Source organism: Hylobates moloch, unplaced genomic scaffold, assembly GCF_009828535.3.
Source record: "Hylobates moloch isolate HMO894 unplaced genomic scaffold, HMol_V3 SCAFFOLD_17, whole genome shotgun sequence".
Classification (NCBI taxonomy): Eukaryota; Metazoa; Chordata; class Mammalia; order Primates; family Hylobatidae; genus Hylobates; species Hylobates moloch.
In genome coordinates, this window is record NW_026652292.1 from 8,506,244 (window position 1) to 8,531,840 (window position 25,597).

Consider the following 25,597-nt stretch of genomic DNA (forward strand, 5'->3'; position numbering starts at 1 on the left):
CCTACTTGGCCAGCCCTCATGGGCAGCCTGCCCCTGTGTGAAGCCGAGAGCGTGACCTGCCTGGCCTGGACACCCCCCAGCTGCACAGCTCCTCCCAGTAGCTTCCGGGTATGGGACTGTGGCCTTTATGTCATGCTGAGCTACAGAGCTGAAATTACTACTAATATATTTCAATTAAAATAAAATAAAACGTGTAATCTTCATATGCCAGGAATATTTCAGACATTGACCTATAGGCTTCTGCCAACAGTATTAAGACATCTACTAAACTGAGGTCAGAATTTTTTTTCTTTCACATTATAAACTAGTAACATGCTTTCAAATACCGGGCTCCTCCTGGTATTTAAACCCTTATAAAATCCCATGGGTATATGAAAGTAAGTATGAACTTAGCTTCCTATTATTCATTCATTCTCCTTGAAGCTCCTCAAGAAGAGGGTGGGGGTAGGAAGTGTGGAATAAAAATCCTTTTTGGCAACCTGAGCTATTACCACATTTTCTCTCCATGCTTAAGAGACCCAGATCCTCCCTTCTTTCAACTCCCTTGTATTATTGGACCTGTAGCCCTAGGCATGGTTCCCTGAAACCCAAGTACCATCAGATCCGAAAGGTGTGACGTGGAAATAGCCTCAATAGCTGGTGTTCGACAAGGCTCAGCAGCCAGCGCGGGCTCTGAAGAGCGGGCAAAGGCAAGGCGGAGGCTGGGAAGCCCCAGGGAGGTGTGCAGGCTGCGTTAGGATGGACATTTGTGCATAATTCTTTTGCTGCTCTGGCTCTCTGCCTCCTCTGGCCACGTTAGATGTGACCATTTCCACAGATACGTTCCACAAGCAAAGCCAGCAACTGTTTGCTGTATTGAGTTATACCATGGAGGGACAGATCATGTGTTAAAAAGAAAATAAAAATATGCTTACACGTCGTTGCTGGTGATGACAGCTGAGTTCAGAGATTTCTATCTTGTATGATATTCACATTTTTATATGTAGTCTTTTGAGATTGCACATAATTTGATGGATAATTACAGCATAAATACATTTATCCAAATTAAACATCCAAAAAGAAACTACATACATAATTTAAAAACTCTTCCAGTCTCAACCAACACACTGACCAAATAAATAATAAAATGTTCTTTTTTTTACTTTAAAGTTATTTGTCAAAAATGTATCCTCAAACCAGGTGCTTCTCTTTCAGGTTTACATAAAAGGACAAAAGGAAGAAAACAGAATAGAAGTTAATTATTCTGGTTCACAAGCCCTTATGTAAGGAGAAATGATTAATTGACTGCATTTGCCCACATTTTGAGAAATGCAAATAGTCTTTGGTATTCTGACCACTCAACTGAGACCTCAGCGGCACTCAGGGTGCATCTATAGTGGGCAGTAGAAGCTAGGAGGGATCGTCCTCCAGAGCTCAGAGGCTAATCAAGGAATCTTGACTTGCACAATGGAGCGTTCCAGGAAACCCCAACTCCTATGCTAAGGAGCTACGAAATCGGAGGGAGAGAGGCGAGAATGTGCCGCCAGTCAGCAGGGAAGCCTCCTCAGAAGTGAGTTATAAGCAGCTTCGTTACCTGACTGCTCTAGCTCCAAGTACCCTCTTCACATCTCAGGGCTCTTCCATTCCCAGAAAGGTCAGCTTCCTCTTCCTTATCCTGACTGCAAAGTGTTTTCAACACTGGAAAAGGTCATCTTGCAATGAAGATGAATCACGTGGGTTTTGTCCCTAAAAACTCCACGAAGCATCTCGCGTGGGAGTTCTTGTGAGACCTCGAGCACATCAGATATCAAGGTCTCTGCATCAAGCACTCTGACCAGAAACAGCCCCCAGATCAAGGTCCTAGAGAGGTGACCAGCTCCAAACTTCTCTATGATCCTGAAAAGGAAGACTGTAAATAGTTCTATCTTTTCTTTGGCACTCTTGAGGCCATTTCTGGTCTTCAGGCCACCTACATTCGTAGGGAACTATATCTGCAGATACCATATCCTGGCTTTGTGTGGTCTGAAGGATGTGGCTGTGTACCCTGAGCTGGAGGGTCCTCTCAGAGCCCTGGGCAAGTACCAACAGTGTATCCGTGCCAGATGGGCATGTACCTTTGAAGCTCTCTTCAGCCCCAGCAAGTGAGGAATCTCCATCAGGGCATGCAGACACACAGGACTGTTTCTGTCATTCGCTGTGCCACACCCCACTCTTCCTCCCTCCTGCTGTCGCTGCAATTCTGCCCTGAGGTTCCTAGGAAAGCCTCAGGGTTTGATTGAATTGAACCTGCAGCATTGGTTCAGGTCCTTGAGGCATGCTGACAAAAAATGGTATCTGTGCCAGGACAAGGGACACCCAACTGGAAAGCAGATACTGAGAGAGCAAAAACCATCTCTAGCCTCCACACATTGTCTTCCCAGGGCAGATCCTAGGGTCTGTCCCAGAGAAAGTTTCTAGTAAATATCCTGCTTCATACACCAAATGCTACCATTTACCCTAGTATCTTTGCTGGAGCAAGACACACTAAAAGCAAACAAGTGATCCAAGTTATAATGGGACCCCATTATAAGCCCCTCTCTAAGAAGATAATAGATGACCGTCTGTCTATCAAGTTTAGAAAAAGACCTACCTGTGGACAAAGAGACAAATTGGAAAACCTCAGCTGTGTCTTCCAGGTTCTAGAAATCTATGGACTGTTTTTATCAACCTGAAGGCAGTCAATATTCAATGAATAAGGCACAATAATTCACCAAATCCATATCCCTTTCTTTGACTCAAATCTATCCTATCTGCCACATCAGTTTAGGACAACAGAAAGTGTTTGTCAAATAAAAATATTAAATATCCCCCCCATCCTTTTATCAACTACAGATTACTTTACAGGTGAACAAAAATCCTTGGGGAAAAACAGTAATCAATGAATATATATATATATATATATATATATATTTGTGTGTGTGTGAGACAGAGTCTCGCTCTGTCACCCAGGCTGGAGTACAATGATGTGATCTCGCTCACTGCAACCTCTACTTTCCGGGTTCAAGCATTTCTCCTGCCTCAGCTTCCCAAGTAGCTGGGCTTACAGGTGCCTGCCACCATGCCCAGTTAATTTTTATTTTTTGTACTTTTAGTAGAGATGGGGTTTTGCCATGTTGGCCAGCCTGGTCTCAAACTCCTGACCCCAGGTGGTCCACCCATCTGGGCCTCCCAAAGTGCTGGGATTACAGGCGTGAGCCACTGTGCCCGACCTGCATGTGTATTTAATAAGAAGGCATTTCTCTAGATGTGGGGAAATGTAAATATAATCTTTCAAAGAGAAGTGGTCATTTGTCTCTCCGATGATTGGGGACAAGTGTTATCACAGATCTTTTCACAGAGGGCAACTGTATCTTCCTTTTATTTTCCACAGATAAAAGGCTGCCATGATAGCCAAGCCCTTTCTCCACCAGGCTTCTCCTTTGACATTTTTTTCATGTAAACAAAAGAGAAGAGTGAGGGGAAAACCTCAGCTGTTCTCCTGTATGCTCCCTGCCAATGCAATAAACATGTCCTTGGTAGGTATTAACGGTCCTTACCACCAAGAGACTGTCATCTTCTAATAGCCTGCAACTGCTCCCAATTTCATGCAGTGCTCACTTTGTCAAGCACCTAATTCCAAAGCCTCTGACCCCTATGCTCACAAATAGAGGTTATTCTTTTGTTTTCTCCAAAGAATGAAGCATCGTTTGACAAAAGCCATCAATCCTAGTGTTGGATTTAGGTTGACAATTGAAAGATGTTGAACATGCCAATTCGTCTGAGCCCATGATACTGTGGTGTCCAAGATACCCTCACTAATTTTGGATCATTGGAAATATTCCACCACAGGATACATTTGAACTTGTTAAAAATAGCCCAGCTACCCCTCTGAACATTTCAACTTACTGTGGCATCAACAGAGACGTGCTCCTAGTTGCAACATTGGCTTGCTCCTCTGGAATGCAGGAAAGGAGTCAAATTTCATGATATGGAATTTTCGAGGCTGTCCATAAGATTTTTAAAATAGACCTTTCACTTTAGTGTAAAAGGTTACACACATAGTAAAAGATTGTAAATATAGAATTTAATGTCTGTTCTCCAAGTATAAACAGACCATATTGTATACTTTAGGTATAAAATATTCATCTAAAATATTCAGTATGAAACAATTGATACTATTTTCAGAATACTCCCTGTGCCTCCACTCTACTTAAATATAGAGCATTTAATTAAGTAAATCCAATTAATCACGTGAAAGTTAATGTGGGAAAAGGAAACAGCTAATAAACTCCCAATGGCTCAGAGAAGCAAAGCATTTCAAACATGCAGACTTTACAAGTTTCCTATGTGCCTCCAATTATGTCTTTATACAAATTCCTTTAGCCTTCTACCAATTCTGAAAAGTCTAAGGCCAAATTCTTTTCTATAAATATGTCTACAAAAACTTTTTCTTCCCACACATAGGAAAGACACAAAAGATCGAGTGAGCTGGAACCCGTGGCCCCCTTCCTCATGGGTTTTTAAAACATCTGACATAAACTGCAACATATTTGGGCCACTGCAATTATCAAGCAAAACAGCAAACCAGCAGAAGTCAAAGTCAACCCCAACAGCTGTGTTGAAAAAATACACCAGCACTCACCTGAAGAGGAACAAAGATAACAGCGAGTGACCCTATAAACTTTAAAGAAAGCAGCCTTCCCTAACCTGCTTTTGATTTGTGTTCATAGGTTTAGCCCTGCAGGCTTAATTAAACCCAGTAGCCAACTCTGTCTCACTTAAAAGTGCAATTAAAGAAGAATCCACAAAGGCCACTGGGCCCTGAGGGCCTCCCACATGAGGCCCCACTATGAGCAATTCACTAATTGCGCCCTTTGTCCCCCGACTCTTAATGATGATGCTGCCACGCCCCCAGTCAAGATGCTTATTCTCCCCACTTAGGGCCAGCTCCAAAAACCTCAAGGCAGGAAGTGTGGGCCCAAAAGCCTGTTCTGCAGAGAACATACACTTTTAATTAAACAACAACAAATTAAAAGCTCATTGAAAAACACTTAGCAACAAATCCAAAACTGCACTAAAGTCCGTGTGTTACCACCACTAATTAAAAGGACTCTTGATTACAGATCATTGGGTGTGATCTTGTAGCCAGGACTTATTAAGGGCCATGATGGAGCCCACTCTGAGGGGCAGGCCAGCCAGTGTTGCATCCCCATGGAACATCGTGGTACCAGAAAGCGGTCCCGATCCAGACCCCAAGAGAGAGTTCTTGGACCTCGTGCAAGAAAGAATTCAAGGCGAGTCCATAAAGTGAAAGCAAGTTTATTAAAAGCAAAGAAATAGAAGAATGGCTACTCTGCAGGCAGAGCAGTGGCAGTGTCACGGGCAGCATGGGGCGGGGGTTGTTTAGAATTTTATTTGGGGTTTACATTGGGCAACTCAGTCTTCTCCTCTAGCCATAGTCCAAGTTCAAAACATTGATTTCCTTCAGCCTACCTCAATAGACAATTCCTCAATAGATACTCTTTTTTTTTCTTTTTTCTTTTTTTTTCTGAGGTGGAGTCTGGCTCTGTTGCCCAGGCTGGAGTGCAGTGGCGCGATCTCGGCTCACTGCAAGCTCTGCCTCCCGGGTTCACGCCATTCTCCTGCCTCAGCCTCCCAAGTAGCTGGGACTACAGGTGTCTGCCACCACGCCTGGCTAATGTTTTGTATTTTTAGTAGAGACGGAGTTTCACTGTGTTAGCCAGGATGGTCTTGATCTCCTGACCTCGTGATCCACCCGCCTCGGCCTCCCAAAATGTTGGGATTACAGGCATGAGCCACCGCGCCCGGCCAGATACTCTCTTTAAAAATGTCTTTCAGGATTTCAATGGACAGGGTACATGACCACAGTAAAGCCTGACTCTTGTCCTGACTAGTCCTGACTTCGGGAACTAAAGTCCAAGCACCTACATTGACTCCTCGAAGTTCTAGAGAGCGACCTGACTGCACAAAGCTGGGTCAGGGCTGAATGAGGTGAGAGCCCCGGGAAAGCCCTTCTGCTCTTCCCACCTCCCAGCTTCATCCTGAAGATCCTCGCTGTGAATCCTTTAAGGGCTTCCCCCTACAGCAAGACAAACCTCAGGGAGCTGGAAACTCCGCAGGTGGGCCTGGAAAAACTGTTCAAAGTTAAATAACAGTCGCAGGCGTAAGCTTTCAAGTGAATGAATCTTTGCGATTCTTACTTGCCAGCTTGCAGTTTCCTGAATGATTTCTTTTCACAAGCTGGTGATAGAACCTAGGAATTCCATCACTGCTGGCAGACGGAAAGTAAATTTGGCTCCAGGCCTGACTTTCGGAGTCAGCGTGGAAAGCTGCAACAGCCAAGATGCGCTGCCTGGACGCGCTGAGATCCTCTCTCTCTCTATATGGCGCCCCTCCTTCCCAACTCTCACCTCCACTCTCCTAACCCACCCACGACCGCTGCACAATTGACATTCAGTATGACATTCTTAGGTGAAGAAAGCTTTAGAAAAAAACACTAGTTTAAAGTATGCATTGTTTTAAAAAAAAAATGTAGGGGAGGAGTGGATCGGCAGAGTGGGAATACTTTCAACTCAGCCACCTGGCTTGGGTTCAGGTCTTCCCACTTGCGCAGCACCACTTTTGAGGAGTAAGGAGGTGAAAGAAGTGAGAGTGATTCGAAGGTGGAGAAGAGGGGGTCCTTTAAGAAGCATAGCCTGGAAACTCCAGATTTTTCCCAGCAGGAACCAGGAATGAAAAAGGGAGGGAATCTCTACTGCCCTGCGGCAAGCCAGGAGAGAGTTACCCCATGGGCAGATGCTGGATCTTCCCAAGCTCAAGAGCACCGTCCAATGTGACGCAGACGTCGGGATGTAACTCAATAGCCATACATGCCTGTCATACTCAGAACTGACTTAGATGTGGTCCTGTCTATAGGCGCCAACATGAAACCACCCAGGAACAAGACTAGGAGAAAAAGGACATGTGCTCCTGCTCCTGTCATAGCAGCAGCAGCTTGAATCCCACAGCAAAGTGGCCAGATGCTTAGAGACACCTGATAATATCAGACACAGGGCACAAAACTTGGTGCACCCACTTTTACGTGGGTTTGGGAGAGGACGGTTTGGCTCAAAACTTTCTGGTGAACAAAGAGCATAATAATTAAAATTATTTTGGTTTAGCAGAGAAATTAACCAGAGGAGGACAATGATAAGGAGGGGGAAAAGGAAAATTCCTCTGATAGATGGGGGGAAAGTCACTAAAGGGTATCTGAAGAGCAGCCCTATGCAAAAAGACAGGAGGCCAGGCACCGTGGCTGATGCCTGTAATCCCAGCATTTTGGGAGGCCAAGGTGGGTGGATCACTTCAGCTCAGGAGTTCAAGACCAGCCTGACCAACATGGTGAAACCCTGTCTCACTAAAAATACAAAAATTAGGTGGGCATGATGGTGCATGCTTGTATTCCCAGCTACTTGGGAGGCTGAGGCAGGAGAATCACTTGAACCCAGGAGGCAGAGGTTACAGTGAGCCGAGATCGCACCACTGCATTCCAGCCTGGACAACAGAATGAGACCCCAACTCGAAAAAAAAACAAAGACAGGAAACTGCTGTCCAGGATTCCCCTTTCCAGTTTAGACCATCCAGACACCCAGTCCTGGGCAAAGGCTCAGTAATATCTGGGCAATGGACCCCTGGCTCTGTAAAACACCGTTTTTCTTTTCTATTTACAGCCTGGAAATATTAAACTTAAATAAAATGTCTATCTTTAACTCCTAGGCTCAAGCTTCAATGAAGTTTCTCTTCACTGACACACTGGCAAAGATATTCTGATTTTAAACTTCAGAACGGTGACAGGAGGACAGGAGGTGCCGCAGACACAAGGCATTGGACATGGGCACCCTGCCAGGCTGTGAACATTCGAGGCCCTTCCCTAGCTTCTAGCCTGTCAGAATAAAGTTAAAATCCCATACATCTTAGAGTGTCCAAAATCAATATTAGAGGCTAATATTTGGATGCTTTTCAGAAAAGAAAATGGTTAGAAAAAGTAGAAATCATTAAAAAGATGGTCTAATACATTTTATCCACTTAGGACAATGCCTTCACATAATTCTATACATAACACTATGAGCTGCTTTAATTATGATCAACTGAAGCTACGGGAACCAATACAAATCTATGATTAAAGGAGATTTTAAAATAAGAGAAAATTACCTTGCTTTCTTAATCCTTCTGTTTCAAAACTAAATACCTGCCCTGGTAACACAGACATTTTTCCAATCTTGTAACTAGCCAATCTGTTTAACTGAATGGCTAAGTAGTTATTCTTGAAATCTAGAGAACATTAGCTTGTTGAAAATGAAAGAAAACAAAACCGAACCACAAAAAGTACCTACCTAAACAGTATTCTATTGACTAACTGAAACCATCAAAAGTGGTATGAAAGATAAAAATGTCACCCACCCCATTGCCATCTAATCAGCAGAAGGAAATATTAGTGTATCCTCATAAATAACTCCTTACCACTCATGAAGGGTAATAATTTAGGATTGGTAATAGAAAAACATGGTCGTTCTGTAAATGTTACTCTTAATTTGCTTCTAAGCTAGGCTTCATGTTTGAGAAGAGGCAAGTTCAAAGTGAGCTGGTCAGAAATGACCCTGGCAAAAGGTCAATAAATCCATTGCACTAGGACTTAAAACGCTGTTGCTCTCCATTTTTGTGAACAAGTAACTAGAAATACTGAAGAAATTAGGCACTATGAAAATGCTTGCCTGAAGCATCACAGGGCTGGATAAAAAAAATACTCTATTACCAGTGGAGAAATACATACGAGTGCTAAAGGCCAGCTAGCCTGGACCACATCCCGAAAGCCATGCTGGGTGTATCTGGACCATGGACCACCTGTGCCAAAGTAAACACTCCCATAGAAAGCCACTATGTGGAAACCAACTGGTGTGGGGAAAGCAAGGTGCCCACAAGAGAGCTGAGGAAGCCTGTGGCAGGAGGCAGAGAGGATTCTAACACACTAAACAGATGGAAGGTGCAGTAAACAAGGTGGGAGAGCTAAAGACACTCACTTCTACCCAGAGAAAACAGTGGAAGAGCAAGGAAATGAGAGGCAATTTGTATGTACCTCTACCCAAAACCTATATTCAGCATTGCATTTTAACTGCAAAATGTGCCAAAGCAGAATGGAAAGAGCTAGAAGCAATTCTTTGATTCTTCTCTTGCTAAGAGTGGGGCCGGGGGAGGTGCACAGGGTGGGAAACACTCACCTTTAAATACTCAGGCTCTGGGCATTTAAAACTCTGCATTCTGCCACTGGGTCTGGCTGTTAGAAGTTACCTGCCTCTCCAGCTGAAACGAAGGCCTTGCTAAGAAAGTGTGCAAGGACACAGAAGCAGGCATCACGAGCTTCTCCCCCATCAAAGGACAGCAACCTCATTTGTTGAGCAGAATGATGCTAGGAGTCCCAGACTCTGCAGCTCTAATGACACCACGAGATTCTGTGTTGTCAAAGATGTTCCCCCTGAGCTATGCTCATGAAACCATAAAATTGGCAGACAAGTATACTCTAAGCAATGACTGAGAATTGGGGTGTGCCCAACATTCAGCGGCGAGGCTGGCTGATGAGTTTAACTGATTTAATCTGGTTATGTTGTCTCATCCAGAAACAACCTAAGTTTGCTTGTTTTCATAATAGAGATCACAGCTCAGACAGACTTCCCAGGAAGAAAGTGCCTCAGTATCAAAGAAATGTGCTCATCCTAGCACCCACTGGCCCTGGCACTAAGCTTTGTACAAGTAATGGAAACACAGAATACATTTCCCAGTAGACGCAGCAGGACTCACATTTAGGCCACTGGCAGTTTAATTTATTCTAATTTTAGCGATGATGTCCAGAATTTTCTTTTTAAAAAAGTTTTATTGAGGTATATGTTACATGTCATAAAATGTACTCATTGTAAGTGTACAATTTAATGATTTTTAGTACATGTACAGAGTTGTATGACAATCTCCACAATCCACTTACCATTTCCATCACCCCAAAAAGGCCTGGGCTGCTCATCTGCAGTCATGCCCAGTTCCCACTGCTAGCCCGAGTCAACCACTAACCTGCCTGCCATCTTCATGGGTTTGCCTTTTCTGGACATCTCTATAAATGGAAATACATGGTGTGTGGTCTTCGGTGACTGGCTTCCTTCACTTGGCGCAGGGTTTTGAGGTTCACACATATTACAGCATATATCAAGAGTTCATTTGTTTTATTGCTGAATAAGTAGCCCATTGTAGGGATAGGCCACATTTTGTTTACCTATTCTTCTGTTTCAACTTATTAAACCTATAAATCCAACTGCATGACTAGGCTTACTAGCCTGATCTCAGAAATATAATAAAAAGCCTGCCATATTTTAAAAATATTCTAGGATGTCTAAAATCTCTGTAATGTGTAAACATATGTAATAAGGATACAATATGTTCCCTGGAATTTGTGTGCTTGGAGGGGAGGGTGCTGTTTTAAATGAGAACATCCCTGAATTTCAATTTTTCTATGTTTTAATACAGGTTAAGTATCCCTTATGCCCCAAAATGCTTGGGACCAGAAGTATTTCAGATTTGGGATTTTCTCAGATTTTGGAATATTTGCATTATATATATTAGCATTTTTAGGGTCATGTTGGTGCTCAGAAAGTTTCAGACTTTGAAGCATTGTGAAATTGGGATTTTTTGATTAGGAATATTCAATCTGTACACAGAAATTATATTTATGCTAATCTCCGAGTCATGCAAGGTCATCAATTCATTTAACAAGCACTGACTTGCTATGCAAATTGTTGTGTATTAGGAACTAGGAAATATGCAGTTCCTCTCCCACCCCTCCACCAGCCAGTTTACAAAGACATTTGTATTTCAAGACTGTGCTAATAAATCAGTTTGGAGGCATTTGGAACATTTTTCTCTAAATAAAGAATATAAGTAGTTTTAGAGTCCATGGTTAGCCCCCAAAAGTCTTGTTTAAGCCTTAGTCCTTTCTCTCAGTATACTCTGTTGCAGTCTATGCTATATACATAGTATCTAAGGGCATTTTTTGATTCAGTCACTCACCCGAGATGGCCCGAGAGCCTCCTGCGTGCCAGGCACTGTTCTAGGCACCGTTGGCAACACAGCTATGAACAAAACAGTCTCATTGTCTCCTAAGCTGACATTCTGTATCAGTGAAAGACTTTAAGAAATAAAGGCAGTGTGTGGAGTTCTGCAAAATGATATGGAGAGAAGGCCAGGTGCGGTGGCTCACGCCTGTAATCCCAGCACTTTGGGAGGCCGAGGGTGGATCACGAGGTCAGGAGATCGAGACCATCCAGACTAACGTGGTGAAACCCTGTCTCTACTAAAAATAAAAAAAAAAAAAAATTAGCCGGGCGTGGTGGCGGGCGCCTGTAGTCCCAGCTACTCAGGAGGATGAAGCATAAAGAATTGCTTAAACCTAGGAAGCAGAGGTTGCAGTGAGCCAAGATCACGCCACTGCACCCCAGCCAGGGTGACAGAGCAAGATTCTTGTCTCAAAAAAAAGAAAAACAGAAAAGAAAATCAGTAGTTTTACAACAAACCTAAATCTCAGTCCAGTAAAAGGAGTCACAGAAGCCAGTTGTGATTCTAAAATCCATTTGTTTACAGGATGCCCAACCATAAATGTCCCCGGCCTCCGACACGTTCTCCTTCCACAGCAGGTTTGGGGGCACTGGCAGGAGTCAGCTGCCTTGGTAGCTGGCTCAGAACAGCTTTGGGGGCCTTCTGCAAGATGTATCACATCTCCGGTTTTGTTTTGTTTTGTTTTCACAGAAAGAAAAGCTCTTCGTGTGGAATTTTATTTGAAGTCGGTTTGTGAGGAGTGCCATTTCTCCTGTGATTCAGGAGAATAGAAGTTTCGGTTTTATGATTTTGCAGACAGATCACAGGAAACTGCTTAGCAAATTTTTTCTTAGTTGCTTTCCTTGACTCTGTTTTTCTTTCCATGAGTACATCATACATCCTTGCCAAACATTGGGTGGATTTGAAGTGATTGAAAGAGGCTCGATTTTCTGTGAACGATTTGTCCTTGTGTTATCCTGATTGTCACTCGCCTATAACTTATTTAATTTCACATCTCAGCAAATACAGTATTATCTCACCAACAGAGTTGGCTTCTGATAGAATCACTCTACTGGTTATTTATCATACATATCTGTAATTGAATTACCTATTGCAGTAGTGTGATTTACTCTCACTTGTACATAAAAATGTAACATAAAGTAACATTTTTCCAGTGTATACTTCCTCATTATTCTACATGAACCCTAGTTTAGCCAATTCTACAGAAATACAGTGACAAATAATGAGTGAAAGATGGGAAGATAAAAGATTAGTGGGTTCATGACCTTTCAATAATAAAAGAAATTCATCCTCTAAAAAAATTATTCTCTTTTAAAATAGTTTTTTTTTCCCCAAGTGTTAATCAGGAAATCAATTCTAGGAAACCAATAAGGAAAAAAAGAGTTTAAAAATAGAATGATTTTATTTTTTCCAAATGCAGCAATACTATGTCAGTACATTTTAAAATGCAGGAAAGGGAAATAAAGAGTGCTTGTCTTTGCTCTTGTCAAACAACCACTAATCTTGGACCAAAAAAGAAGGAGAAGAAAGAAGATGACAACAGCAATTCCTTTGGGAAATTTTCTGTTTTCTTGACCCCACTGTTGTGTTACTCCTATTTTAAATTTCACACACAACGTGAAATATGACTTGTCTTTGAAGTTGCCTGGCCTCAAAATACTCTGTGAAATGGACTGCCAGCTTTCCTTAGCTATACAATCTTTTAGATGCAAAGATTGTGTCAATACTAGTATGTTGAAATAAACTACCTATTATCCAATACCTTCTCTTGGATCAAGTTTTCATTTGTTTTGTTCTATTTGGCTTCAATTTTGAATCAAAGCAAGTTTTGAGCAGGCTCATTTATATTGAAAAGTTTATGTATATTCTAGCTTACTTTAATTTTGCTTTTTCTTCTTTTCTCCCTATCAGAAATTGATTTTGTATATCTGGATAACCAATTCTTAAAAAATTCATCTGAAAAAGATGCTATATATTTACCAAGCATACCCATATCTGTTTCTCCAAAGTGCTTCCCAGCAGCCACATCTCACCTGCTGAATTTATCCCCCAGTTGCTCCCAATCTATACAGGAATTGGAAACAGGAGATTGCCCCCTATCATTTCTGCAGGGCGGCAGAGTGATAAAAACCTAATTGCCAACCAAACTTCTGCACCTCAATTTTAAAAGGTTGCTGAGAACATATGTGAAATTATCTATATTGTCAACTGTACTCAAGACACTGAAAGTACTTATAGATGCTCATTTTATGATTTACGAAAACTATTAACTTTCTTAATATAAATTTGCAAGTAGATGCAGGTGAGCAGAAATGCACAAGGTTTCACTTTAGACACTTTGTACTTAGTTGTAACTCAATTTGTTAGACACCATAATTTACATTTTAAACATTATTTAACACATAAAAACTTGTCACCTTGGTATAATTATACCCAAAGCAATTTGTCTGGGTAACTATAGCAACAATTGCAGAAACATTTTTAAATACAAAATTGGTATAATTTTAGAATCAAGAATTATGGAGGATTTATTGCAGGATGTAGGGCTGCTGTACTCAAATAGTTGTACATATACTACTATAAAAATGGATTCCTTGACTGGGATATGTTATAAACTCATTTGTTCTATCTTGCACACCATCTGCTTTGTAGCTCAAACCTCTTCCTTGGGATGAGTTTTTGATGTTAGTTAACTCTAGAGTTCATGATCACTTGTCTACATAATGCAATGCCTTTATACTTTTGGCTGGACATTTAGTAAAGGTTTTCTGCTCCTCCTCCACATCTTCCTGTATCAAAAGCAAAGACTCAATTTCAATGACTTTATGACCAAAAACAAAATCATTTGAAACTCTTAAAACTAATCACCAAGTTAAGTAAAACTGTGTCACGATTCAGATAGGCAGCTCTCTCTAACATCAGGAGCATCTGACATCATCCCCAAAGAGCTGGCATCTGTTATTTTGGGCCACTAGCACACAGCACAGAGAAAGGCTTGTTGGTTGTAACATTTGTCCTTCAGCAAGAGGCTAACATGACTCTGGAACTAAATTTCTTACTGCAAATCCATGGACGGGGGCTTCAGAAGGCCCATGACACTCTAAAATTTATGCAGAAGTTTGTATAAATGTGCTTGTATTTATTTCAGTCTCATGGTCAATAAGTTTTAACAGCCTCTGTGCTGTAAGTTTCAACATTTCATTCTCCCAAGACACGTGATGAAATCATTTTAAAGGGAAACGGCAGTGAAGAACACAGGTTTATTTTTACCAAATTCTGAACATCTCAAAAATTTCCTTTGGACAGAGACAAGCTTTACCACCCAGGAGGCCAAAGCTTTACTCTCAGCAGGGATCTCGCAGCTGTTTGACATTATAACAACCAAATGAGTTAGTGCAATTCACAAAAGACATAAAATGATTAGCATCATCTGTCTTCTCCCTGTTAATAAAAATACATATTGGCTAAAAGCACATAGAAATAGATGTCAGTTTGTCAACCCCACACTTCAATGACTATATAAATGCTTAGTGTGACTGCATGGAGCAACGTGGATGAGCAAGCTTCTATCTCCAAAGTTTTTACAGGAAAGAAACTCAAGGAAAAAAACATCTGTGTTTCAAGTGAACCAAACAATTACACTTAGGGCTGTTTTTTTCATGAAAAACAAACATAGAAAAAGAAATCTTTTGGAGGGGAAAAAAAATCCATGTTTCTTTTGGTGTAAATACAGGCACAGACAAGAAAATTATTTCAGTTATACATAACTTAATGGTATTATCTGCTTTAACTGAAGTTGTATAAAGTGGTCGTGATAAATATTACACTCTCTAAAATAATGAAACTGGCATTAATTAGCAACAAATTCAGCAATCCTAATTAGGTATTGAAAAATCTTTCTTATTAAAGTCTGGTTTTGTGTTTCTGTCTCCTTATGAACAGACTACCTCTATAATTAATAACATATCTGCTGATTCCAAACCCAGCCATTATGACAGAGCTCTTCTCGGTAAGCTAGACGTAAAACTTGTCTTTCTTCAAAACAAACCAGAATAATCATTTATGACTCCTGATGTGTTAACTAAAGCACCCCTAAAAAGCAGAACGGTATCAAACAAAACTCACGTTATCTTCCCTCAATTTCGATTTCTTTCTGAGTAAATGCAACAGTCACAAGGAAGACAGATGCCCAGACAAGGAAGACTTTACAGCGATCTTTTTCTCTGGAAGAGACCTTTCTAGTTAGAGCACTTATGTCTGGCCACCACCTTTCCTGTCCCCTCTCCTAGCTGACAGCTCTCTATAGCCGCCAGATCAGCTCCCCCAACCCCCGGCCCCCAAAATGAAATTATTGCTAGATCTGCCTGGTTCTGCTGGTTGTTGCCTGCGACTCCCGCCCACTCGCCCAGGACCCAGCAACCGCCTGTGGCTCCTCGTCCTCCGAGCGCTCGCTCGCAGCGCCCCCTGCCGGGAATCCCGAGGACGCCGCAGGCGCAGGAAAGTTAAATCCCAACTCCGGCGGCGGCATCCAGGTACAAAGCAAGCAAAGGGCGAGGAGGTGAACGCGCTTCCCGCCAAAGCCCGGGGAACCGAGATGTGACCGCGCCAAGCCAGGCACCGGCCGCCGCGGGGAGCGAGCCGGAGGAATCACTCCTCCACGACCGTTCCCACGCACATCTTGGGAGAAACCATTCCCTCTGGAGCCTAATCTGCCCGAAACCCTGAGCCAGGGTGTGCAAAATCCGTGGAGCAGCGGAGGGATGCCTGGGGAAAGGGGCTCGCCTAGCTGCAGCCCACCTGGCTGGTGGTTCCCCAGGCCTCTGCATCCCCGCCTTAGTGTCTTTCATTGACCAAGGCGCTTGGCGGAGTTGAGTCCAAGTCCCATTGCCTCCCGGTTCCCCTGTAAGGAAAGCAGGAAAACCTGCCCAAGCCCGTGGGGCTGCGAGGTGGCGGCTCCCGGACCGCCAAGTCCCGACTTCGGTGTCCCCTGCCCCCGGCTCCCGGCAGTGCGAGCCTGGAGGCGCGCCGGGCGCGGGCACAGACCAATGTGGGCACCTTTCTGGGTGTTGGGCAGGGGTCCCGTCTCGCCCACGGCGACATTCCGGTTCCTTACCTCTCCATGCTCAGACCTCGGCACAGGCGGGTACACAAACTTCCAACCCGTGCACTAGCTCAACTCTGGGCGCCCCCGGACTGACGGTGGTCCTAATCCTGTACGCGCAACCCCCGCCCAGGTGCCTGCTGATGGATCCCACCCGAGATTGGCACCACCCACCAGTCGACCGCTGCAGTCCCCGGGTCCCGGCCAGCGACGCGGCGCAGCGCGGCGCGGTGCGGTCAGGGGCTCCTGCCAAGGCCACGCAGGGATTGGGCGGGGGTCGCTCACCAGGTGCGGGGCGCGCTGGTACCAGTCATCCAGCGCTTGGGGGCCAGAGCGGCTCTGAGGATCCTCTTCAGCACCTGGCTAGGGAAGTGGAGGCAGCAGCTGCAGCCGCTCCCTGCCACTTCCCCAGAGCCGCCCCCTACTCGCTGAGCTCCAGAATGGGGGCACCGGTTTGGGGGCCACGAGCAAAGTCCCCAAGCGCGCAGCCAACCGGTGGGTGGGCAGATTCGCGCCCAGCAGAGACGACCCGCGAGGTGGCAAAGTTGGGTGTCCGAGCCAGCTCCGCGGGGCAGTCGCGGGTGGGAGAAGGGAGCGTCACTGGATGAGCGACACTGGCCGGGCCGCCCCTGCAAAGGGAAGGTGGAGGGCCGGGGCTGCAGCGGGCCAGGGGCCGCTGCTGGCCTGGGGCTGCGAAGCCCACCCGCGGCGGGAAAACAGTACTCGGGAGCGGGCGCAGCGAGAGCAGCCGCCACCGGCGCCGCCTTCCCGGCGAGTAGATTCGCGCGGGGCGAGCGGGCGCGGAGAGCACGGGGCGGAGAGCGCTGGGCGGGGAGTGGGGGAGCGGGGGACCGCCTGGGCCCACCCCCGCCCCGCCCCTGCCCCGCCCCCGCCGCCGCACCTCCTCCTCCTCCTCCCTACCGGGGTGAAACTCGAGCGCCCCACCCGCGCCTTGACCTCCCCGAGCCCCTCCCCGGGCCCCGCCCCTTCCCGGTACAGGACCCCAACCTTCGCTCCTGGGAGCCCCGCTGCCCCCCAGGAGTTCCATTCCAGCCTCCCCAGTGCGAGTGCGGCGGAGCGCTGACTTTCGGGGGCTCCCTCCCCCGTCTCACTGGGTCCCTCTGCGTCTCCCCCGCCCGCTGTCCCGGCTCAGACGTGGCTGCACCCGGGAGGGGGGCGCCGGCCGAGACCTGAGACGTGGCGCTCCAGCTCTGCCGGCCTCGGCTTCAGGTACGTGCGCTTCCCTCGGCTAAATCTGGCCCGGGGGGTGGGGGGTAGGGGCCGTCTGGTCCTCCGGAACTCGAACTTTGTGATTTTGTTCGACGGATGATGACACCCTCATCCGTCTGAGGGGGAAACTCCTTAAAGAAGTCTTAAAGAAGACGAGAGAGTCAGTCGTTGCGGGTTCTTGGAGGAGCACTTTGGGGGTGAGCCTCCCGGCTAGTTCGGGTAGATTTCAGCGGGATTAAGTCAAGGAAATGAACAAATCTGACGAATCAGGGAGGCAGGTGAAGGGGTCCCCAGGTAGCCACGCTGAGCGTTAAGAGAGAAGTCCCGTATGGTCAAAGTCATTCGTCCAATTCTGGGCCAAATGTTCCCTGTTGCACTTTTGCAGGATCTTTGGGCCTTACTAAGTACTCAGGTGAAAAGTTTCTAATTGGGAAGCAAGTAAAGTACCTTTGAAGACTTGCATAATTGGATACTTTGTTGCAGTTCTTCAGCTTCTGAAGGAGGCGGTGGCGGGGGGAGAGGGATGGGGTCAGCCTCGCGAAAAGAGCAAATGGTAAAGTTATAGGAGTATAAGGCATAAAACTTGGGTTCGGAGTCCTGACCTTGAGTGGCCCTTTCCCACTGGATGGGGGTGCGGGACAGTATCTCTGGGCCCTTTTTACTCCGTCTGCGCCCCAGAGGGAGGCTTGAAGGTCCCCTGCATGAGGAAATGCGTGGATTGCCCCCTCCTAACCGCAGTGAGGTAGGGACCCCGCAAGGACCCATGTTCACACCAGCGCTCTTCCAGCCAGTGGTGGGGTATGGATGGGCGTCGCTGGTCCTGGGCATGGTCCGGTGCGTCCATAAGGGTTCCACTGAGCTCATCCATAAAACAAAGAAGCTATTGCAGGCTGCAGGGTGTCATAGCTCGCACAGTAGCCATGCAGACCTAAGAGGACAATGGAAATACAAATTGCCCTCGATGTGTCTATTTTCTAGAACTTTTTTTTTAATAAAAGAATTAAGTGAAAGTAATTCCGAAGGTTTCTATGAAAGCCCAGCCCATGCCCAAATGCCCAGTCTCTGGCACGGGTGATCTGGCTGTCTTGGGTACTCAGTCTTTACGGAGATTTCCTTTAAGACATCTGGGAGGAAGTGTCAGTAGCTGGGCAGGCCTCCTTGGCAAGCATTCCTCCCTGGGTTGTGGCGGGGGCTCCAGGCCTGCTATGTGGCAGCTGCAGGCTCCTGGGGACCTGAAGGAAAAGCTTAACCGTTCTCCCTTCCCTTGCTTGGCACTTAGGGCACTAGTTCCATTCCAAACATTCCGATTCTCTTGCCTACATGGCACAGAGGCCCTAGGAGCCTCCCTGGGAGGAAGAGGCAGGCCAAGGTCTTGCCTGGCTGCTTCTAGCGGGGGGAGATGTAGGGAGGAAGCTGCCTTATGCTTGGATCTGCAGCCTTTGCCTGGACAGATCTGCCTTTGTGGCCAGGGTGAGGGAGACAGAAATTAGAACCCAGTGTATTCAGCTAATGCTCTTCTTGCCTCTGAACATTGCCGTTAATATTTGAAAAGAAAAAAAAGGCAAAAAACTCTTGGCATATAAAGCCAAGCAGCGGGAAGAAGATAGCTTTCTAAACCATAACCCAATAGGTCTGATAACATAACATTTAACTGGATAAATTACGTAATTTTGTATGTATGTAGCGGTGGGGGGTGGGGGGAGTTGAATTCAGTTTTGCTGTTTACAGGCTGCACCAATGCATTGTTAAAAGATGTATATTTTAGTGATAATTACAAAATAATTGCTAATAAGCAGGTAAATAAACCAAATTATAATTTAGAGTGCATCCTTTGTTTAAAGTGAAATGGATCTAAATTGAGGATTAATTTTGAGTTTTAACCTGGGGAAAGTTCTTTAACTTTTCTGAGCTACAGTCTCTTCACCTGGAGCTTAGACACACCAGCCTGGCAGGGGTATGTCAGCTGTCTGCTTGAAAGGAGAAAGACAGTAATCTGTGTGAAATACTCACCGAGCACCCAACACATAAGCAGTATCTTCATAAACAAAGTCATTTTGAAGTGTCCACAAGTATTTCTTTTTTCTAAACAAAATTTATTTGTTTTTTAGTTTGTTTGTTTTGCTTTGTAAAGGTCTTGCTTGCTAGAAAGCTATCTGCATTAAGCTGCTTCTCATCACATTATAAAACTAAGGATGATCACTTTTAAACAAACAAAAATATTTAGTTCTCTTCTTTTTAAAATAAAATATAGCTTTCCCTAAACTATTTTAGGTGAGCCATGCACACAATGTGAAAGAATGAGAAACCAACAAAACGCTTGGTGAAAATGATGAATTCTGGGGCACTGATTCATGTGACTTGAAAAACGCCATCCATTTCCTGATTCACCTCAATTCTGTTCGGAACTATGAAAGATCATTTATGTTTCTGCACTAATTGACCAATTTTGTCTTGTCTTTACTTCCCTCCCTAGTCCTTGAATTTCAGCCACATCCCTAAGCTGCCGTCAGACCAGAGGAACAGGCAGGGAGGCTTTCTGGAAAGAACATCACGTGGAAGAAATCAGGACATGACCGTGGGCCATGAGTGACCTTCAAAGGAAAGCCGGGTATCTCTGGTCTTTAAGATGTGGTAAGAGTATATTAAAATTATAGAAAAAACCTCAATCCAGAAATCATGGCCTCTTGACATTTACATCTTAACTGCATTTTCCTACCAATGAGATGCATTACAATCATCCTCCATGAGTGTTCTCTTTTTACGCCTGTTTTCATTCTTTTAGATCCATGACATTTAAAAACTGAAGAAATGAAAAGATCACCTGATCAGTCCCATCAGTCTTTTTCCTAATGCTAAACATTGGTACAAAGACGTGAAGTTTGATGTCTCACTAAGATTGCCTAGTGCTGCTTTATTGCTCACCTACTTCAAAGTATTGCGAAAACATGATTATGGGTACAGGTGATGCTGTGTTGCCCCCAAACAGGTTTGTTTTGTCAGTTTCTTTTGATGGATTAGGAACCTACAAGTGGGGAGATTTTAGGGAAATAGCCCTTCCACTTGGATTTCACCAAAACATCATTAGGGTTATCTTACCCCAAGAAACACGCATTCCTCTTTAGTGTGGCAGCCCACTCTATTGGCAAAGTTAAGCAGACCAACTTTATTAAAAAAGAGCCACCCAGAAACTTAGACAGAAAATACTTGAGGCACAGATGAGAATGACCACAAATGTGCAAAGCAAGTGCAGTTTCCTGGCCCTTAAACTGAAGGGCCAGGTCAGTCTGCTCCTCCAGGCACAGCCTGGGACCCCATCATGTGCCCCACTCTGCAGTCTGAGCTTCCACTCAAGTCCACCAGGGCCTGCCTCACATATATATACAAGACCCAATGTCAGAGTCTGCCTCTGCCCATGTCTGGTCAGAGGGTTGCACTTTGCCACTGCTACATGTTCCCAGAGGTTGGCACAGCATGACCTGGACCTCACCTAACCCAGGCAAACTCTGCTCATCTTTGAGCTCTCTGGAACCCATTTCTCAAGGGAGAACCACATTCCCCCACCTCACAGCCAAGTTCAAGGAAGCAGCCTGGTTAAAGCAATGACTCATGGATACCAGAAGCAGATCACACATTTATCAAGATGTGTTGACTCGCAGGGGCAGCTGGGGGAGGGTAGGTGTCATTTTCCCTGGTTACTTTTTTCTTAAGAAGAGTTTACTGATTCTTCTTTCAGTACAGGCCTTTTAATAAGATACTGTGTTTTACTTCAGCTATGGGTGCAGACAAAGGATTCTGGAAATCTGAAAGTGTTTTGCCTTGTCCTCTTGGTTAAATTTCTGGATATATTGTCTAGCAACTCAATTTGCTTAAACAAAATTGTTGTGTCAAAAAAGCCCAAGTCATCTTTTATAAGTACGGTCTGGGGAGAAGAAAAAAAAATGCTAAGTTTAAAAGATTTTTGGAATATCTGAAGAAAATACAGATAGCCTGTGGCATGGAGATAAAGCCTCTGGATGGTTTCCAGGGTGTTATTTGCTGACATTGAGTCTTGTATATATCTTGAATGTCCATAGCAAAGAATGGCTATACTTTTTTTAAAAAGATATGTTTTATACTTATTAATCAATGTCCTCTCTATTCCTCTGCCTTTGAAAATAGAGCTTTGGGGGAAAATAAGTACCTTTGGAAATATGTTTTCAAAAATAATATTCATCCTGCTTAGATTTAGAAGCACAGATTACTCTGCCTTAGTTTATTTCATTATTTACCAGAGAGATTAACTCAAAATAACCTTGAGTTAATGAAAAGATGATTTATTAAGTGAAATTAAACCCAAAAGTAAAAGGTCTCCTGAAGCAAATCCATAGTTAGAAAAGCCATCAAGGATCCAGTGGGCCCTCCATCAAGTGTTGTTTCAGGCCCTCCTTTCCATTCCATTCTCATTGCCATAATTCACAGTGTCAGTGTCTCTCACCCAAAATACCAACACCTCCTCTTACCGTCTCCCTGACTCCAGTTCCAGTGATCATTCCCCAGTCAGCAGCATCACACCCACCCCTCACACATACATCATCATCATCATTACCGTTAATAACACAGACCTGATTTTATTTGAATTGGAAACTACTTGGCTTTAAAAAAAATCTCCCTTGCAGCTCAGTGAGGCCATAGAACTCAGCCATAACCAATAAGATGTAAGTGGAGTAGGATTCTAAGATAGGCTTTGTAAAAGGGCGCAGACAACTAAATGGGCATGGTCTTTCCTGTCCTTCTCTCCTACTTCTGGATTCCCACCTGGAAGTTGATTGTGATGATGGAAATACCAGGCACTGGTCAGGTGCGATGGCTCATGCCTGTAATCCCAGCACTTTGGGAGGTTGAGGTGAGTAGATCACCTGAGGTCAGGGGTTTGAGACCAGCCTGACCAACATGGTGAAACCCTGTCTCTACTAAAAATACAAAAATTAGCCGGGCACCTGTAGTCCCAGCTACTCGGGAGGCTGAGGCAGGAGAATCTCTTGAACTGGGGAGGAGGAGGTTGCAATGAGCCAAGATCATGCCACTGCACTCCAGCCTGGGTGACAGAGTGAGACTTCGTCCCAAAACAAACAAAAAATGAAATGCCAGGCACCAGTTTAGGCTCTTGAGGATATAAGTTATGAGCCAAGGATGATGGTGTAAAAAGTAGCCTAAATCCCTCGTGACTCCATGGAGCCCCTGCCTCAGCCCTGAATTACCTAACCCCAGATTTCATGACATGAGAAAGAAAGAACTTTCTGTTTTGCTTTAGCCATCATTGTTTCTGTTCTGTTTTTAGCAGGAGAATGTGATTCCTTACTGATGGAGGGGATTCAGTTCCTCCAGGTCTGGCAACCCTGCAGCTTTATCCCTCAACATTGTAGCCTGGGCAGCCAGTGCCCCCTCTCCCTTTCTCCCACCCAGCTTTCCCATCTGCAACCAAGCTTGTTGCACACCATGTGCCAGACGCACGGCTGCACATTCAAAATAGAATGAAAAGACACACAGGTGATCCCTGCCCTTTCGGAAGTTACAGCTTACCGAGTTACAGCTTACTGAGTTATGGAACCCACAAGTATGTAATTCTAAACCCTGATAAATGCTATGAAGGACAAATACATGGGTGTCTGGTTTAGTCTGGGGAATGGGAGAGGCATCACTGAAAAAGTAGCATTTGAGATGAGATTTGAAGGATGAATAGAGACCAGCAAGAAAGTGGGAAAGATAAAGGATAAGAGTAAGACTCCAGAAAAGGGTGGAAATGGTGATTAACTTTGGAATTTAATTCAAACACACTTGTTAAAATTCAAGGATAGTAATAGTAATTGCAAATGAATAGCAATAGATACTGTCATAGTCCATTTCAGGCTGCTATAACAAAAAGCCTTAAACTCAGTAACATATAAACAATAGAAATTTATTTCTAACAGTTCTGGAGGCTGGAAAGTTCAAGATCAAGGCACCAGCAGGTGCCTTACAGCCTAATGACCTCCAAAAGGCCCCATCTCTTAATACTGTTGGATTGAGGATTAACTTTCAACATGAATTTTGGGGAGGATACAGTCAAACCATAGCATTCTTCCCCTGACCTCTCAAAATTCATGTCCTCATATACAAAATTCATCCCAAAATCGATAACTTATTGCCCAAATTCTTAACGTGTTCCAGCATTAACTTTAAAGTCTAAGTCTAAGGTCTCATTTAAATATGATCTATATCAGATACAGCTGAGACTGAAGGTACACTTCATCCTAAGGCAAACTCCTCCAGCTCTGAGCCTATGAAATCAAACAAGCAATGTGCTTCCAAAATACGATAGTGGTGCAGGCATAAGATATACATTCCCATTCTGCAAGTGATAAATGGGCAAGAAGAAAGGGTCACAGGCCCCATGGAAGCCCAAAACCCAACAAGGCAAACTGTTAAATCTTGAGGCTTGAGAATGGTCGTCTTTGAGTCCATGTTCATCCTTCCGTACACACTGGGGCAAGGGTTGGACATTGAAGGGTCCCACCAGCCCTACCCCCATGGCTTTGCTGGGCACAGCCCATGCTGTAGCTCTCACAAGTTGGAGTCCAGCGCCTGTGGCTCTCCTAGGCTGGCATTGCACGCTGGTGGCTCTACCAGTTTGGGATCTCAGAGGCAACCCTGACCCCACAGCTCTGTTGGTCATTGCCCTAGTAGGGACCCTCTGCACCTATCTCACCTTTGTGGCAGTTCCCTGTCTGGGCTCTGGGCTCTCCAAGACATCTTTTGAAATCTACGTGGAGATAGCCATGTCTCCACAGCTCATACACTCTATATAAATGCAGAGTTCGCACTTCAAGAATGTCATCAAGTCTTATTACTTGTACCTTTCAGAAGGGTGGCCCAGGCCACATCTGAGTCCACTTGAGCCCCAGCTGGGGCAGCTAAAAAGCACTGTGTTAGAATGTGGGGAGCAAAGATCTGAGGAGGCCCTAGGCAGTGAGCCCTGGGTGCCGCGGGTGCCCTGGGCCCCTCCCTTGAAAGCTTTGTGACTTGAACGCCCTGGTACTGTGGGATCATGATGGGAGCGGCAGCCTCAGAGATTGAAATGCCTTTGGAATCATTCTTCTATTGTCTGGATAAATAGCATCTGGCTTCCTTATAGCCACACTAATCTCATATCAAAAGTTACGTTTGCTTAGCCACGCCCTTGGTATTCTCTTCTGAACATGCCCTTTGAATCTTTACAACCTGGCAAGGCTGAAAATTTTCCAGATCTTTAAGTTCTTCTTCCCTTTTTATTGTAAATTCCATCTTTAATTCATTTCTCTTCTCTTGCATTTTATAATCAGTCAAGAAAACCCACGTAGTACCTTGAACAATTTGCTTAGAGATTTCTTCACCAAATATCCTAGTATATCACTCTTAAATTACGCCCTCCACAGAGCACTAGAATGCAGTCACAATACAGCCAAGTTCTTTGCCACTTTATAACAAAGATAGCCTTTCCTCCAGTTTCCAGAACATTTTCATCTGAGACCTCATCACAATGACCTTTATCGTCCGTATTTCTACCAACATTTTGATTACAATCTTTTACGTAATCTCCAAGAAGACTGAGGCTCTGTCTATAACTCTTCTTATGAGCCTTTACCTTTTACAGTCCATTTATGGCAATCTAGGCTTTTACTAGACTACTTTGCCAAACTCAGCCTCTACCCACTACCCAGTTCCAAAGCTGCTCCCACATTTTCAGGTATTCGCTACAGCAGCACCCCACTACTCATTACCAGTTTCTGTTTCAGTTCATTCCAGGTTTTTATAACAAAAACCTTAAGCTGGCTACTTTATAAACAATAGAGATATATTTCTCATGGTTCTGAAGACTGAGAAGTCCAAGATCAAATCACCAGTAGATTCAGTATCTGGTCACTGCTTCCAAGGCAAAATTAATCCTTATTTTATTATCAGCATTCCAGTGAATAGAAAAATCATAGGCCAAATACTAACAAAATTCAAGGATGTTTTATCATTAGAAAATATGCTAATATAAATCACCTCATCAACAAATTAAAAAACATGATTATTTCAATAGCTGCAGAATATGTTTTGATGAAACTAAAAGTGTCATTC

At 44.4% G+C, this 25,597-nt stretch overlaps 1 protein-coding gene, 1 long non-coding RNA gene and 1 other non-coding gene across 3 annotated transcripts in view; 2 read left to right on the forward strand and 1 right to left on the reverse strand.

Annotated features, from left to right (window-relative positions):
* SEMA5A (semaphorin 5A) overlaps positions 1-17,026 on the reverse strand; it is a 509,156-nt gene extending 492,130 nt beyond the window's left edge. The window contains exon 1 of the mRNA XM_032135528.2: positions 16,535-17,026. The gene's annotated coding sequence lies outside the window, so the exon portion shown is untranslated. The remainder of the gene's footprint in view (positions 1-16,534) is intronic.
* Positions 17,027-17,251: 225 nt separating this feature from the next.
* The window catches only part of LOC116456928 (uncharacterized), a 50,599-nt gene continuing 42,253 nt past the window's right edge, over positions 17,252-25,597 (forward strand). The window contains exons 1-2 of the long non-coding RNA XR_004244848.2: positions 17,252-17,479; positions 19,953-20,110. This is a non-coding gene — a long non-coding RNA (uncharacterized LOC116456928). The remainder of the gene's footprint in view (positions 17,480-19,952; positions 20,111-25,597) is intronic.
* LOC116457164 (small nucleolar RNA SNORD123) lies at positions 19,799-19,868 on the forward strand. The gene has a single exon (XR_004244934.1). It is a non-coding gene; the product is annotated as a small nucleolar RNA SNORD123 (small nucleolar RNA).